This window comes from Dipodomys ordii, unplaced genomic scaffold (assembly GCF_000151885.1).
Source record: "Dipodomys ordii isolate 6190 unplaced genomic scaffold, Dord_2.0 Scaffold45, whole genome shotgun sequence".
Taxonomy (NCBI): Eukaryota; Metazoa; Chordata; class Mammalia; order Rodentia; family Heteromyidae; genus Dipodomys; species Dipodomys ordii.
Genome location: NW_012267261.1, coordinates 13,902,173 through 13,919,163, shown reverse-complemented (window position 1 = coordinate 13,919,163; position 16,991 = coordinate 13,902,173). Strand labels below are relative to the sequence as shown.

The 16,991-nt window shown below is 40.9% G+C and overlaps 1 pseudogene; it reads left to right on the top strand.

The window, feature by feature from the left end:
• Nucleotides 1-12,354: 12,354 nt before the first annotated feature.
• LOC105987919 lies at nucleotides 12,355-13,805 on the top strand (annotated as a pseudogene).
• The last annotated feature ends 3,186 nt before the right edge of the window (nucleotides 13,806-16,991 follow it).

The window sequence follows — 16,991 nt, the reverse complement described above, 5'->3', positions numbered from 1 at the left end:
GGAGGGAGGGAGAGAGGGAGGGAGGGAGAGAGGGAGGGAGGGAGGGAAGAAGGAAGGAAGGAAGGAAGGAAAGAAGGAAGGGAGGAAGGGAGGGAGGGAAGGAGGGATGGAGGGAGGTAACCAAGTGCTACAAAGGAAAACAAAGACCAAGGTAAAAAACATCTTAACAAATAGGGCCAAGAAACTGAGTCTATAAGGCCACTCTGTAAGATCAGCTTCTATATTTAAAGAAATGCTTAAGAGCTGTACTTTCTTTACTATATACCATAAGTAGGTTAGATGTTTATCTTAATGTTTATTTATAATTGGGTCTTTGATTCATTCAATCATTTTCTTCATGACTATAAATTTCTGAATTTATTAAATTTTATTTTACTTAGGAATTTTAAGTGGGTTTGTTCATTCTCTACTTTCAGAAAGGCATATAGACTTTTTTGAGTCTTTTTTCCCCATTACCACATATATTTAAGGCTAGTTTTTTTATTTGATGAGATTAGGTTTAATTTTATCCTTCATATTCTAATATGCCATATCTTTATCACTTTAATTTTCTAGACATGTTTTAGTTCCAGTTTTGATTTGACTTTTAACTCAGAAGTGAGTTGAGAAAGAGATTTTAGTATACAGGCAACAGAAATCTTTGTTTCCTAGTTTGGCAATTCATTTCAGTGTTATTGTTTTGAATTTTAACAATGGTATTTATGATTTTGAAATTTTTAGAATTTTCCCTAAGCCCTAGTATAATTCCACTTTTGTAAACATTCTAGTTGCTAAGAAGGTATGTTCTGCTTTCAGAGTGGAACACATCGTACATGATTGCACCTATGGTGGTAAGCTCTATCTTGTTAATTGTGTTTTCTAGATCATCTATATCTTTACTTATTCATTTGTCTTATACCTTTGCCAATAAACTAAGGACAAGGAAAAGACGTATTAAAGTTGACTTGTGCTAATGTGTTTCAGTCTGTTCTTCATTGATAGTTGTTTCTCTATTTACTTTGATGCTATGCTATTTGATTGAATGAGAAATAAAACGTCATTGTTAATGGTACTTTGGTGATTTTCACATATTATCTTACAACATCCATCAGAGGAGTTCAAGGCTGTTTCAAACAACAGATCATTGTGAAATTGAGCAACAATATAGAACTGATGCTGAATAAGAGCTGCCTTCTTTAGAAAGCCTTCCTCAAAACTTCACAGTCAAAGTCACCTTGCCTTCCACCAAAACATCAAAATATTTAGATTGTGCTTCTTTCAAGGCTCTGAAAACCTTTTGCCTTATGATAATTTAAGAGCAAGTTTAAGAACTTGCTATAAAAACCTGGATACTTCTTTATCTTTATAGTCCTCATTTTATTGCTTTGAATTTTACAGATGTTTAATAAATAGCTGATGAACTAGATTGATTCATCAAAATAACAGTCTCTGTAAAATTCTAAAGTACATTTCCTATATTAGTCAGGGCTCTCTGGAACATCCTAACAAATGTTCTGTTTGGAGGGAGATATAAATATAGGAATAGATATAAGTGCAGAAGTAGATAGATCCACTATAAGGAATTGAGTCATATGATTATAAAAGCTGAGAGGTCCCCAGGTCTACACTCCAGGATGCAGTACACACTGCCGGCCTGTGTCCAAAGACCGGAGAACCATAAGAGCCGGTGGTGTAAGTTCCAGTCCAAATCCATGTCCCAACATAGAACAAGACCCATGTTCCAGCTTGATAGTAGCCAGAGAGCTATTGTCCTGTCTAGCCTTTTCTTCCTGTTGAAGAATTCAATGGATTCAAAAAAGATCATGTACAATTGGAGACAACAGTCTCCCATCTCCAATCTGCTGATTCAATGCCCATCTCATCTGCCACCACCCTCACAGGTACCCCCAGAAGACTTGAACCAAATGTCTAGCCACTCCATGGCCTAGTGAGGTTTGGCACACTCCTGGTGATATAGTTGAAGACCTAGATGAGTATTTTATGAGTTATGGCACTGTATGCTATGTCTGCTCCACTGCCATCTCTCTTTCTTTAATGCTTTCTTCTCAATCACACAAGAGAAAGGAACTCAGGATTGTTTTGCCTAGGAATGTAAACATTTAGGAGAATTTACTTAAGTGGCATATATATGTGTGTATGTATGTATGTGTATATGTGTGTATATATATGCATATATGTGTATATATACCTCAGTGATAGGGAGCTGGATTAGCTTAACTTACAAAGTGTCAGAAAGTTGATGTTTACCTGTACAGAGAGAAAAAGCTCAAATGCAAAGCTTTGCCTCAGCCAATCACCATAGCTCCCCAAAGGAGTATTCCCCCAAGAAAGTACTGGTAGTAAAAGCTGAGAAATGTCCAGTAGAAAAAGGCTTTAGAGATGTAGAGAAATAGTATTCATGCAGCTCTCACCTGTAAAGGGCTTTTTTGGCTTTCTCAAAATTAAAACTCATACTACAGTCAATCTAATTCCAAACACAGGCACAACCTCTTCATTCCTAGGAGGAGAAGGTGCAGAGTAAAGATCTGTAAGTTCTAATGTGATTATACTCCACAGAGTGAAATATCAGAGGAAATGTGAGCTTCACTGGGCTTAAGCTCCAAGTATTGGCGCAACTGGATATTGAACAGTCCCATAAGGAGCAAGAGATTTCTGCAAAGAGCACAATCAATTATCCTGCCTATCACTGCCCAACCTGGCATGGACAGTGTTCAGCTCTGGGAAGAGAACATAGAAGTAAAAGGATGCACAGCTAGAAAGAGAGGTTAGCAGTTAACACCAAAGCTCAACCTTTACTTTTTATTGCCCATCTATCTTAAGTAAATTAATAAAAATAAAGTACAAGCATTTAGAATAATGCCTGCCGATCATTACTTGGTATCTAGTTCCAAGCCACTCTAGAAATATCAATTTCTTCGAAAGCTCAAATCACTTATATAAAATATCTAGTATTGCACTTGGTCTACGTCCATCTACCTATGTACTGTACATAGCCTCTAGATTACTTATGCTACCTAGGTCAGTGTATATGCTAGACAAATAATTGTTACATTGCTTAAGGATAACAACAAGGAAATAGTATGTACAAGTTCACAGACAAAGTATTTTTCCAAATATTTTCCATCTGCATTTGGTTGAATCAGCGGAAGGATGACTGTATTAGGCAACTTATTAACTAAGTTATGTATAAAACCAATTTTAAACATTCTTTTTCTAGGGTATTTTTTATTCTCTCTTCATTTTTTTGCCATGTTTTGTGGATTTTTTTGTGGGTTTTTTGTTTGTTTACTGGGGCAATATTCAGGTCCTCTCTAGTGGTGAAGAGCCATACCGCCATCCCTTGTTTGGGTTCCTTATTTTAGAGATGAGATCTTGTTCCTGCTTGGGCTTGGGCTTAAACTATAATCCTCCTGTTTTTCACATCCCACCATAGCTGGGGTGACAGGCACATGTGACTATACCACATCCAGCCCTTTCCATTAATATGAAGTCTCTCAGATCCTGCTGCCCAGGTTAGTTTGGAACTTTGATGTTCCTATTTTCAGCCCATCAAGTACCTAGAATTACAGGTATGAGCCACTAGCACCTGGCCTTTTGTTACTTTTATATACAATTTATAGGTTTCTGAGCCAAAGTAACAAGATAGACTCAACCTCCCTTTATACTATACTTTATAGTATACCTTTATACTTATAGTATGCCTATGAAATGTACCCCAAACAGGCTCATGTATTCCCTGCTGGTGATTCTCCTGGGAAGCAGTGACTAAACTGTAAGCATTATGCCCACCTTTGGTCCTCAGCTCCACCCAGAACTGAGCTCCTCCGTGCCCTGGAGTTCCTGCCATACGGCTGGCCCCTCCCTCTCTCCACTCAGATCCTGTTGCTGCCTATAGCGGAGGCTGCCATGTGCTCTCTCTCTCTCTCTCTCTCTCTCTCTCTCTCTCTCTCTTTCTCTCTCTCTGGGGAAAATATGGCTCCTCTAATAAACCTTGTAATAATCTTTCTCCTGTGCCTGTCTGCCTCTGCATGGTCCCCTGGTATGGATGTGGTGGATCCTTTCATTGATCCTTTCATAAACCATTAAAACACTAACTTCACCAATGGGTTAATCCATTGATAAGTTTATACAGAATAGTCTACAGGAATTATGTCACTGTGTTCCTGACTTTGAAGGTATATCTTGTTCCTGGCCATTTCCTACCTCTGTTTGCTTCCAGGTCACTGGAAGGTGAGCAGCTTTGCCTCTTTGTGCTCTCCTGCCGCCATGACATTCTTCCTCACCGCAGGCCTGCAGCAATGGAAATAGTCCATCATAGGCTGAAACCTCTAAAAGCATGAGGCAAAATATAGCTTTCCTCTCTTAAGGTGTTTATGTCAGGTCTTTTGTCACAGGGGAAAAAAAGTGACTAACAAGTAGCTTCAATGAATATTAGTTACATTTAGAAAGAGAATAAGATAGCTATGATGATGCTAGGTTTCTATATACTCCGTCTAGGTAAAGCTGATATAATAACCTGGGATTCAGTAGGTAAAGGAGGTAGAGGAGATAAAGGATGGAAAAAAAGGATTAAATATAAACATATTTTCCTTCTCCTCACTCAATTCTGTAGCACACAGCTGAGGGCTTTTCTTCTGTGTAATTTGAATTTAACCCTTCATCTATGCTGATTCATTCTACTTGCATAAAACCATTCCTTATCTCCCATAACAGCAAGCTATATTTCAATCAACTGAAATGGATTGAAATATGTTTGTAACAGGTGCTCCAAAGCTACTTTTGCTGAAGATCTCTGATTCTTTACTTGGGTCCATGAAGAATTAACTAAAGATAAACCCAGGCATTCAGCTTCCATTTTTCTTATATCTGTCTACGTTGCTCTGAGCCATTCTCATCTGTACTTCACTTTGAAGCCCTCCTGAAATGCAGGAAGGACCAGACAGGAGGATGAATACCTACCAGGTGACAACGACTTGTATTCTAACAAGGCTCCACCTCACTAACCTTGTGAGACAAGGAACTTCCCGACCACCTGTTGCTACCAGGCCACACCTATGATTAGGAATGTTTAACTTCGGTTATCTCCTGCACCTAATTCTTCTTCCTATGTAAGCCTAAGGTAAATTTCTGTTTGGGGAAGATGGAAGGAGATGTTGAAATTAACACTTTCTCTTTCTTCTATGGATGCCCATATCTTGTAATAAACTTTCTTTCTCTGCCCTTTACCATTGCTCATCTTTTATTTGGCTTGATGAGAGTGGGTGGACTAGAACTCCAAAACCCAGGCTTTGGAACCCGAGCCTAAAATCTCCTGGGACAGAATAGAACAGTGATAATGTGAAATTCATATACACAGTAGACAGGGTTTTTTTTTTTGTTTTGGAGGGGTGTTGTTTTGGTTTTTTGTCAGTCATGGGGCTTAAAGTCTGGGCTTGGGCACTGTCCTTGTGTGCTTCAGCTCAAGGCAAACACTCTACCACTTGAGCCATAGCTCCACTTCCAGTTTTCTAGTGGTTTATTGGAGATAAGAGCCTCATGGACTTTCCTGCCTGGGCTGACTTTAAACTGTGATCCTCAGATTTCAGCTTCCTGAGTAGCTAGGATTACAGGTGTGAGCCACCGGCACCTGGCTTAGACAGTTGTTTATATATCTGTCCAAAAATCACATGAAAATAGTAAAAAGAAGAAAAATACGATAGACAAATTATGTATTTATTTTTAAATCAATGCTTTCTGACTACTAGAAGAACAAAAGACACACCAACTTGTTCTTCATGAGCTTACAGTTTTAGCAGAACGAGTATTAAACAAATAATCGTATAATCCTGTGGCAAGATCCAGGAAGGAAAAAATGGTATAAAATAAATATAAAAATAAAAGTGTAAAACATGAAAGCAACTCAATCACACAAAAAGAAATCAACCCTCCCCCCAAATATGTAACGCTAAAGTGTCTCAGTTTAGAGTCACACCTGCAAAACGATTTCAAAAATGCTTTTGAGTGTACCTATGCTGAATCATAAACACTGAAGAAAAGCCACTAAGTGAAAAATGTATTAGTATCTGAACTGGCCTTCAGTAAGTCTGCTATAACTGAAAAATGGTGTGCATGTTATAATCAATGTATATACTTCACATGGTTTTGTCATTCAATGTGTTACAATTAGTATTTTCTACTTCGTGATATCTTCAGAATGGAAGAAATTAGACATGTAATTCTATCATATATGAATATATATATATGTATGTATATATATATATATGTATATATATATATATATACTATTACCATTACTCTTGAAAGTCTTGGTGCACAGTCCCCCTACTGACTAGTATTAATATGGACCCCATTTGAACATGTCTTAGACTCATACAGAAGTGATGTATGGATAAAAATCCACATCCAGGGCCATGTATGGTGGTGCATATCCAATCTCAGCTCTACTCGAAAGGCAGAGATCAGAGGAGGATGAATAACCCATCAGGGCAAAGAAGATGGACCTTCATGGTCAGAATCACATTTAGTGGCCATAACCAGAGACTAAGAAAGACGAGAGAGTAAATACTCAGTTCCCTTTGAGAGGGGAAACGATAACCAAATCAACATTTCCTTCCCACACAGCACACCTGCTCAATGGAAAGAAGGTCACTTTCTTCTCCCAGGCCACCCCTAAGCAAACACCAGCTTTGGCCTTTTGCAAACACTCTTCAAGTGTCTACAAACAGGGCCATGGACCACATCTTGAGGAAATCAAATGTATGATGTTATTTTAGGCCCACTGCCTTTCACTTCAAGCTGGCTTTACCTGCCCCTCCTCTCTGTTCTCCACCACTCCCCTCCCCAAGATAAAGCCCTCTGAAGCTTTCAGGAGAGAACTAAGTTCACTTACTCCTTGAGATAATTTTTTCTACATTTTATCAATTCTGAAAAATGGTGTGCATGTTATAATCAATGTATACACTTCACATGGCAACCTCCCAGGGTTTTGCCATCCAATGTGTTACAATTAGTATATTCTACTTAGTGGCATTTTCAGAATGGAAGAAATTAGACATGTAATTCTATCATATATGAAAAGCATATGATATTTCATTTTCCTTAGGCAGCCTTGTTTTAGGGAAGGCTTGTTTCCATTATAAAATTATATAAGGGTACTCATCAGTCTATTTGACAGATTTTCATGGTGTCAGTAATGAGGCTTGAACTCAGCCTAGCACTCCTGGCTTTTAGCTTGTCTGGTGTTCTACCAATGAGCCACACCTGTGCTTCTGGAATTTTGCTGGTTAAGTGGAGAGTCATGAACTTTTCTGCCCAGGCGGTCTTTGTATTTCAATCCTCCTGAATACCTAATATTACAGGTGTGAGTTCCCAGCACCCAAATTAGATATATATAGATACATATATTTCTAACTTTATACATAATATTTCATTAAAAATATGTAATTGACAAACTTGTAGATGGTCAAGATATACAGATAGATAGATAGATAGATAGATTGATTGATTGATTGATTGATTAGATATGGGTATATATTGTATAAATACTACCATAATAAAACTGATTAACACATACATCTATCACAACAATATTTGCCATATCTGTGCATGCGCACATACAGGGTAGATATGTGATAATGATATTTAAAATTACTAATCAAATTTCAAGCAAACAATACAATATCATTAACTATAATCATCACATTGTTAATAGATCGCCAGAACTCATTTATCATAATTCCTACCCTTTGACCAACATCTCCCAGCATATGATAAGATAGCTTTCCACCTGTATTAGCCCATTTATGTTACATAACCTTCTGTGCTTGGTACTCATTTTACTGATGAGGAAAATGAAACATTGAGAGGTTTAAATTTTTTTTTCACAAGATCACACAGCTTTGAAGAATTGAAGCCAACCAGGGCACAAAGTGATGTGGACTGCTGACTGCCTGCTAAAACCAGCCACTAAAGTCCACTTCCTTGCTTATTGAATTAAGGAAGAACATTCCTTCGATAGAGTTTTATTTCCTAGGAGAGATTTATGAGGCTTTGGGGTACGTTTAAAGCAGACACTTAAATGCAGGAGCTGGACACAAACTGGGCCAAATTTCTGAAACAGTAGCTTAGGACTGAGGGACACCATGAGAAAATGGCCCTATATAGAGAAAACAATACCTCGTGAGCCTCGGGTAATGTAATACCCTGGAAGGAAGCTATTTACTCGAACAAGGAATGGTTGGATCACTTATTCTGATAAATGGATTGTTCAGGAAGTTCTCTCACCAAATAAAAATTTGCAATCCTGCATTCCTAGGCAAGTTTCCTGGGATGAAGTCCTGCAGGCAGTGGTCTGTGGGGCTATAGCCGGTCCCAGTTCTCAGCAGATGTGTGGTGCCCAAGCTCATAAACACTTTCTCCGTCTCAGCTTCCTTTGCTGAATGGCTGCAAGTGGATGAAATAACATCAACATGCCTTATAAGCTGTGAAGCACTGGGTGCCTGAGATCTGGCTGTCTTGTTAATAGTAGCATTCCCCGCAGCTTCTGATTTCTGGAAAGCTCACTACTTAGGCCAGAACTTAATGACATGGTTGAGGAAAGCAACTGAGCCTAGAAGTTCTCTGAGGTAAGGCTCACCTTGAGTTAATCAGAAAGGAAGTTTGGCACAGGGATCAAAGAGCAGCTTGGCACCGGGAAGAAATCCACATTCTCTGTAATTCTGAGAAACTGCACACCCAGCTGTGAATTTATTGACTCTCCCTTAAGAAGTTCTAATAGAATAAATTTTGCTTTCTTGGTGCCTGCTAATTAGACAATTATTTAACTCTGTTTCTTTTTTTAATGACTCTCTGCTGTTGTTTGAAGACTTCTGTCTATTATTTGTAATAAAAACCTCTGTCACATTTTTGCCTCATTATCTTTAACAAATAGTGCATTCCCCAGTCCCCATCCCTGGTTCCCTCAGTTCTTCCTCCCAGCACCTCCCCGGTCTAGAGCTCCCAGAGTTTCAAAGACCAGCTGTTATCATTTTGTTGACTGAGAGATTTTTAGAAACTTCTATCACAGGCACATGGCTCCATGGGGGGCTGTTGAATTAAATATCAGCTCTTCAAACAGGAATTCGCTCAGAGAACAAAAGCAGCAGGAATGCAAGGGACAAACAGAGGCAAACACGACAATCCTCCCACTCCACGATTGAGAGACTCATCTTCCCTCCCTGCTCTGGTGTTCACACTGAGCTCCTCAGCCTTGGCCACACTAAGCCACAGTGAGTCCCAATACTCTTCCCTTGACTAGGGACCAAGTCCAGCCCAGCCCTAGCTTACTCCTGCCTTTCATCAAACTGAATAATGCTTCCCATTATTCCCTAGGCAGTTGGTCAGCCTCATCTGAGCACCCAATGGGTTTTCTCTTGGGCCGCTACTTCAGAGGAGAGAAGTAGGGAGCTAAGTGAAGGAATGAAGTTTTCTGAGTCCTGTGATGTCCATCTCTGCCTCTCAGGTAGGAACTATCTCCCGGCTCTTACTTTATAATAATCCAGGAGAGATTAGAGCTATGTTACCCAAAGATCAGCCAGGATAGTTTCCTTGGTATGCAACGCATACAGTCTCATAAAGCCTTTCACACAGGATAGAAATGCTTAATATAGCTCTCTGTTATCTGGAAATTCTTAATCATTTTATCTTTCAGCATGTGTTTTGAAATAAAGTCCAATGGGACAGGGGCATGCACAGCAGAAAAGAAGCTGTGGGCAACACGTATATATACATCTCATTCACATCTGCATTTGCGGTGAGCATCAGCACAGAGCCAGCCTAGCCTCCTCAACACTGGCCCTATGGCGGTGGGATGTCAGGAGAACTCAAACCAAGTACAAGGTCAACAAGAATGCAGGAAGTTCTCAGAAACCAAGCATGTGATCTGAAAACAGGAAAGACACCGAATGGCATTCTAAGAAACACACACCATCATGATACCCTCACAAGCCAATGCTAGCCAGCCACCTGTGCTGAAGATGATACAGAAAAAACACAGGACAAACCACAACTCTTATTTCCCCAAATCCTTCCTTACTTCTTTCAGGCCTATGAAGATAGAGAATAATGTAGATAGTATATGCATCAAGAAATAAAATAAGTACAGTGCAGCAGTCTATGTTTGTAATTCTAGCTACTCAGAAGGAAGAGATAGGAAGGATTAAAGTTTAAGACCATCCTGGACAAAAATTTGCAAGAGCTCATCTCAATTTAAAAACATTTTAATGACATAGAGGTGCATACCAGTCATTCCACTACGTGGGAAATGTAAATAGGAGAATCATGGTCTAGGCCAGCTTTAAAAAAATGAGATTCTATTCAAAAAATAGTCAATGCAAAAGAGTCAGAGGCATGGCTCAAGTGATTCCATTACCTATCTAGTAAACAAGCACAAGGACCTGAGTTCAAACCCCAGCACAAGAAAAAGAAGAAAGAGGAGGAGGAAGAATAGAAGAAGAAGCAGGAGGAGGAAGTAGAGGAGGAGGAGGAAGAGGTAGGGTCTCACAAACTTCTGTTTTAGCTTAGCTGGACTTGAACTGTGTTCCCTCAATCTCTGCCTTCCAAGTAATTAGGATTACAGGCTTGAGTCACCTGGATATCCACTTGAGTATCACCAGGAACATTATTTAATCCTGAGCTTTTCAAACCTGAATGGACACACTGTTAAATTGCAAAATCTGAATAGATGTGGGGAGAGATACAAAGGTTTCTCATTCCTAAGAAGACCTCACATAGAACTGAGGCTACAGGCAGCTGAACACTGCAGAGCCCAATGCTAAGCAAATATGTGGGGCTAGTCCAGTAAGAATGAAATATATGTGGATATACCAGCTTTGACATACAAACTGTACAATTTTGGTGGTTCCATAAGAATTAAATATTCTTGTATTTGCATTTAAAAGTGACATTGCTCAATACAAATAATAAACTTGCATGCCAGTTACTTAAAACTTCTGTTTCTCTTAATCCAACGTTAAATAACAAAGTGCATTAGATGAGCTCTGGGTGCAATTGTGGGAGAAAAAAGTTAATTGCCGTACCATAGTTGCACTTCCTTCCTGCTTCTAGGAGAAAGGGCTCCGCAGTGTGTCTATTCAGGTTTGAAAAGCACAGGATTAAATAATGCTCCTAGTGATACCCGCAGTGGACATCCAGGGGACTCAAGCCTGTAATCCTAACTACTTGGAAGGCAGAGACCAGCTAAGCTAAAACAGAAGTTTGTGAGACCCTGTCATGACCAATGTCTAAGCCTGGTGCTATGTATCTGTTACCCCAGCTTTAGAAGAAACACAAAGATAGGTGTAGCGGTGCAAACCTGTCATCCTCAGCACAAGTGGGAGAATCACAGCCAAGTCCAGCCCAGGTGGAAAGCAATACTCTATCTCAAAAATAACCAGTGTAGCTGGGCAGCAATGGCTCATGCTTGTAATCCTAGCTACTCAGGAGGCTGAGATCTGAGAATCACAGTTTGAATCCAACCTGGCAGGAAAATCTGCAAGACTCTTATCTCCACCATAAAGCCAAAAGTGGAGCTGTGATGCAAATAGTAGAGCATTAGCCCTAAGGAAAAAGGCTTATAGACAGAGCCGAAGCCCTGAATTCAAGCCCCAGAACCAGCACACACACACACACACACACACACACACACACACATTACATACACACACTAACCAATGCAAAAAGGGGCTGGAGGCATCACCCAAGTTACAGAACATCTGCTAATGTGAGGTCCTGAGTCCAATCCCCAGTACTGCTCAAATAATAATAGTAATAATACTACTACTAATACTAATTTATGATATGCTCATTAATTCACAGGTGACAGCAGAGGACACGGGATTGAACTTGGTAGTATGACTAGAGGAGCAATAGTTACCATTTACACTCCGCCAGAGGGCTGGGAAATCAAACCCTTATTATCCTCAACTTACAGATGTAGACATAGTTTCAACAAGTCCATAGGCTTGCCCAAAGCAGCTTATGTGCCATAAATCAGGGACTATGAAATCTGTGTGGTTCGATATCTAAGGTGTTTTTATTTTTAACATGAATAGATTCTAAATACAAGAGATCAGAAGAAATGACTGGAGAGATCGTTGAATGCAGATTCCTAAGTGGATCCTGACCCAGGCATAGAAAAATCACAATCTCTAGAATGGGGTTTGAAAGTCTGTATGCTTGAAAACCACTGGTTCTCAAACTTGGGTGCAAAGTGGCACCACCTGGGAGCTCCATAAAAATTTCCATGCAAAAAAGCTTTATGTACATGTATGGAAATTGACTAATGAAGCTTTCATGATCTGCAGCCTAGCTGGCTAGATGCTGTCTGAGGACATGAACAGCCAGAGGTCTGACAGTAATGAAAAGGATAATGATCCAAAGAGTGAGAAGCCAGAAGAAGAAGAAGAAGAGGACAAGGGGATGGGAACATGGTGGACTATCATATGGGAGCAGACAGCAATGTGGAGCAATAGGAGACCGATGCCTCTGACCCTGAGGAGTACCCATTCACATGCTCAACCTACAAGGAGTCTGAAAGGGCCATCCATGCACACATGACCAGCTTAGCCTCTCTCCTAAAGGTATTTCATCCCATGGCAAAACTTCTATTGGTTCATTGCCACTGCCAAGTCTCAGAGATACTGGAGAGATGCAAGTCCAACTTCGCTCATCGGCTTGTGGAGGCTGCAGTTCAGCCTGATCCATCAAAATTTGTTCCTGCAGCCCAGCCCCCTCACCACTGCCCGGTGTGCAGGCAGCCTGTGTAGAAGGAAAACCTCCTCTCTCTGGCTTATCAGCATCAGTTTTGCTACAACTGCTGGCAGCAGCATTTCTCAACACTTGTCAAGTAAGGCAAGACTCTCTTGTATGGCTCAAGATTGTCCCCTCCATACACCAGAGGACTTTATGTTTCCCTTCCTTCCCAATGAAGAATTGAGACACAAATAAATACAGGCATCACCTCTTCAGGGACTATGTGGAGAGTCATTACCAGCTCCAACTGAGCCCCCGAACAGACTGCCCTGTGGTTATCCGGGTCCAGGAGCCCAGAGCCCATCGAGTACAGTGCAACCAATGCCAGGAGATCTTCTGTCTCAAGTGTCACCAGATGTACCAGGCGCCCAATGGACTGCACCACCCTCCACAAATGGCTGGTGAAGTGTGTAGACCCTGAGACAGCCAACCACTTAGGTACTCTCCCCAAAATGTGTCCCACTGTAACGTGTGCATTGAGAAGTATAGAGGTTGCAATCACATGTTGCTTCCAATGCAAATGTGAGTTCTTCTGGGTGTGTCTTGGAGATTGGAAGAGGCTCCTTGGCAACTCCTATGATTGCAGTCAATACAAGGGGCAGCTGGATGCTAGCAACCAGAGCCAGAAAGCCCAAGCCAGAAGTACGTGTTCCACATTGATAGGTGGGAAAACCACAGTAAAAGCTTTCAACTAGAGGCACAGACGTGCCAGCGGGTTCATGAGAAGAGTCAGGAAAAGATTACAAACTGGGATCTTGGGTCAAGTTGGAATACTTAGAGGATGTTGCCAAGCTCTTGGTCAAATGTCGGTATACCCTGCAATCCGCCTACCCATTGAGTCTGGCCCTCGGAAGAAGCTGTTTGAATTCCAGTAGGATCAGCTGGAGATTGAGATCAAAACCCTCTCGTGGAAAGTGGAGCATGCAGACAGCTCTGACAGAGGGGACATGAAGAATCAAATGTGAGTAGCAGAGCATTGGAGGAGAAACCTGCTGAAGGATTTTCAGGATACATAAGTGAGACACGACATGCCAGGGTGGGGAAGATGGAGCTGGGTGCCATACTGCATGCATGCTACAAGCTCTGCTTTTCACCACCCAGCAGACAGCCAGGGCCGCCTCCCTGCTAGACACTGGTAGCATGTCTCTTAGCCTGTTGTTGTTGTTTTTCTCTCATCTTTTTGCTTTGAGGTTCTTCCAGGGTAGAGATCGTGTTGAACTAGGCTGTTTCTCAGGACTTTTAAATCCCCCTGGATGATTGTTGGGAAAAAGGGAACATTTGTTTCTGAATGGCTATTAATAGTAGTAGATCATTAAATTATAGGTGATTTTCAAAGGTTGTACACTTCTACAAAATTAGAGGCACATCATAGGATAACACATCATTTAAAATAACACATCAGCATACCCTCTAATTATTTTACTTTAAATGTAATATATGATGCTTGCCCACCCTGCAAGAGGCCCTGGGTACCCTCTGCTTCCCAGTATCACCCCTTTGGCTACAAACTAGAGCTCAGGGAGAAAAATATGGATGACATAGTGAGGAACTGATTGGCCTGTGTAAATAAGCCACTGTGCTTCCTGCCTTGACCTGGATGGCAAGGAGACTATAGAAAACAGGGTCCTCCTCTGTGGGCCCAACTTTATTCTTGAAGGTAAAGTTTATCTGAATCTGGCTGAGTTCCATAACAGAATGTAAGTGAGTGTGTGGCCCTCCAGGACAGGGGACCCTGGTCCAGCAAGGTACTTCCTTTAGTCTTATAAAGATAGGAGCTCCACTCTGGAAGGGAGTTGTTTCCTAAAGTAAATTTGCTTTACCTTGGGTCCTGCCTTTGGTGCCAGGATTCAAGTGGTGTCACTGTGACCATAGTCACTGTCTTCCTGCAGTCCTCTCAATAATGCAAGGTCCAGAGTTCAGTATAGCCCACTAAAGGGCATTGGCCTTCCTGGCTCAAGAGCTAGGGCTGCACAAGGCTTTGTGTTTCTTGGAGTGTGTTCAGCAGCTGCTCTGGGGTGGAATGTGTCCATTCTCCTTTTCATGGTGCCAGCTGTTAGAGGACCCAACCTAGAGCCTGGATGTCTTTAAAAGTCTCAGTTCCTATTTTAAAGGGGTGCTAGCCAGAGGAAAGGACCAGCTCTTGCACAACCAAGTGTAAAGGAACAAGCAGTTTGCCTAGTGTCCTTCCTGTCTTGAACCTGGTTCTGTGGGGCTTTGAAGAGTTCTGTGTGATGGCTGGGTTTCCGTGGCTTTGTTTAGTGCTTTCCCTCTGAGAGCTGCAGAGCAGTGTAGACTTGGCCAGGTCTCCTTGACCTTCTAGGAGAGCCTATAGGGAAATCTGTGAGTATTAGAATTGAGATTCTTTGATAGTCATAAAGTTTCACCTCTAAGTCAACAATTTGCCAGCGAAACTATATAACTAGGTCACTCTTTAAGGAAAAGGATAACTGTGGCTCTTGGAATCACTGCACATTTCCTTGTTTCTCAGGTTTTGTCTCTTCATATTCTTCCCCAGCAAGGGAAAGACCATGGGACAGATTAGGAAAAAAATTAGAAGAGTAGCAAAAACAAGCCTAGCATGGGACTATGAGGAGTTCGTTGTGAACAAGCAAAGTACCTGCCACATGGCCCAGGGTGGAGTATTAGTGCTATGTACCTGGAACTATCTTGCATCTGGAGCCTTTACCTCTCCCATAAAGTCCTTTCTGTGACACTGCCATGACACAGGACCATAATTCCAGCTCTGCCTGCTAAGTCACCATTGGTCATTTCCTAGACTGCTCAGCTGCCATGTTCTTATATCTACCTGTGACCTTGACCTTTCAAGCTGCAAGGAACTGTACCCAGAGCTACTGCCTGTAGTACTTCACCTGTAAAGAGATTCCTTTTTTACCCCTAGCAGTTGTCCTTGGTTAATATTATCTGGGAGATGACAGGATCAAGCAGAAGTGCTTTTTTGCCCTGCAAAGGATAGAAGAACACCACAGTGTTTTATGAATTCTAAGATCTCTGTTTTTATTCAAAAAGAAGTTAATCGAGGTGATGTTTGCATGTTTTATTCAAAATAAAGTTTCTGATTTTAAATTGTTTTTATATTTATTAAGTTTCTCCAAGGGTTTTGTGTGTGCCTTAAAGCTGGAAAACTACAAAACAACTGTTCTGATAGTTCTATGCCAGTGTTGAAGGCAAGTCCACCAGTCTTGTCTACACTCTCTAATGAAGTGTAATGGTTTCACACTGCTGGTGGTATCACAATGCCAGGGTTGAGCTCTCCAGTCCTTGGTTGGGATCATTTTGTAATGATTATGTGCTTTTTAAACATGTTCTTGCCAATTGCCATCTACCCTGTGCCATGCCCCTTCAACAGTATACAACTTCACACCACCATCTTTCCTATCTACTCCAGAGTTACTTGGAAGTTGTCTACTTCATGTTCCAGAATGTATAATACTACCATGGAAAGGACCATAGATATTTTATACTAAATATTACTAATAAGTAGAGAAGTCACAGATAAGCCAAGTTTTTTTGGTTTTGGGGTTTTTTTTTGTCAGTCATGGGGCTTGAACTCTGGGCTTGGGCGCTGTCCCTGCACTCTTCAGCTCAAGGCGAACACTCTACCGCTTGAGCCATAGCACCACTTCCAGTTTTCTAGTGGTTTATTGGAGCTAAGAGTCTCATGGACTTTCCTGCCCAGGCTGGCTTTGAACCACGATCCTCAGATCTCAACCTCCCGCGTAGCTAGGATTACAGGCGTGAGCCACCAGCACCCAGCTATCAGCCAATTCTTATTCTCTCCTAAACATGTCCAATTGACCTACGATGTAAGCTTTTACTCACACATAAAATGTTCTTGGTCTTAAGTTAAAAATCTGATCTTCAAATGACTATCTTCAAAGAGATCCAGACTAAATCAAATTTGATCCACAAGATATTGTTTATCTGCTACAAATATATACCACATATCATTCAAACCTTTCATTCATCAAGCTGAATAACTCCAAGCCCTCTAGCTTTTCTTCTGTTCAAATTGCCTTAAAATTATATCAATATGTGTTGTTATAAAATACATACTATTGTTCTGGTGCATATATTTTTATTTCATTTAAGCACAGTATTGTGTACTATTTCATTTTGTTCCTCAAGTATTTTTTTAATCAACCATGGGGTTTTATGTGCTACAGTATGCATCTTGCTGGGGG